This window comes from Chiloscyllium plagiosum, chromosome 10, assembly GCF_004010195.1.
Source record: "Chiloscyllium plagiosum isolate BGI_BamShark_2017 chromosome 10, ASM401019v2, whole genome shotgun sequence".
Taxonomy (NCBI): domain Eukaryota; kingdom Metazoa; phylum Chordata; class Chondrichthyes; order Orectolobiformes; family Hemiscylliidae; genus Chiloscyllium; species Chiloscyllium plagiosum.
Genome location: NC_057719.1, coordinates 69,074,891 through 69,075,757, shown reverse-complemented (window position 1 = coordinate 69,075,757; position 867 = coordinate 69,074,891). Strand labels below are relative to the sequence as shown.

Here is an 867-nt window from a genome sequence, read left to right as displayed (position 1 = left end):
TGTTTTTCTTCATAAACTTCTCCACGAAGGACAGGTGATACGGAATGGTCCAACGACTCAGAGTGTTCCGCGGCAGCGAGGCCAGGCCCATCCTTCACAACACCGGGGACAGGTAGAACCTCAGTACGTAGTGACACTTGGTGTTTGCATACCGGGGATCCACGGACAGCTTGATGCAGCCGCACACAAAGGTGGCCATCAGGGTGAGGGTGGCATTGAATGTGTTTTTTCCCCCATTGTCCAGAGCTATGTACATCGAGTCCCTTCGGACCCGGTCCATCTTTGACCTCCATATAAATTGGAAGATGGCCCGGGTGACTGCAGCGGCACAGGTTCTGGGAATAGGCCAGACCTGTGCCAAATATAACAGCAATGACAGGGCCTCACACCTGATGACCAGGTTTTTTCCTGCGATGGAGAGGGACTGTAGCTTCCATCTGCCCAGTTCCTGCCTCATTTTGCTGATACGCTCCTCCCAAGACTTGCGCACGCCCCAGCCCCCCCAAACCAAATACCCAGCACCTTCAGGTGGTCGGTCCTGACGGTGAAGGGGATCGAGGATTGGTCGGCCCAGTTCCTGAAGAGCATGGCCTCACTCTTGCCTCGGTTTACCTTGGCCCCCGAGACCTGTTCGAACTGGACATATGCACAAGAGTCAATGCACGGACAGCAGATCCGAGCAGAAAATGGCGATGTCGTCCATGTACAGGGAGGCCTTAACCACAGGAATAGTCATCCCTCTCATCTCGCATCCTTCCTGATGGACTCGGCAAATGGCTCTATCCAGCACACAAACAAGGCAGGAGAGAGAGGGCAGCCCTGCCTGACTCCAGATCTGACTGGGAAGCTATCTGATTCCCACCCATT

At 54.6% G+C, this 867-nt stretch overlaps 1 long non-coding RNA gene across 1 annotated transcript in view; it reads left to right on the top strand.

The window, feature by feature from the left end:
* LOC122553747 overlaps positions 1-867 on the top strand; it is a 79,861-nt gene that overhangs the window by 58,129 nt on the left and 20,865 nt on the right. The gene's annotated exons all lie outside the window — the stretch shown is intronic.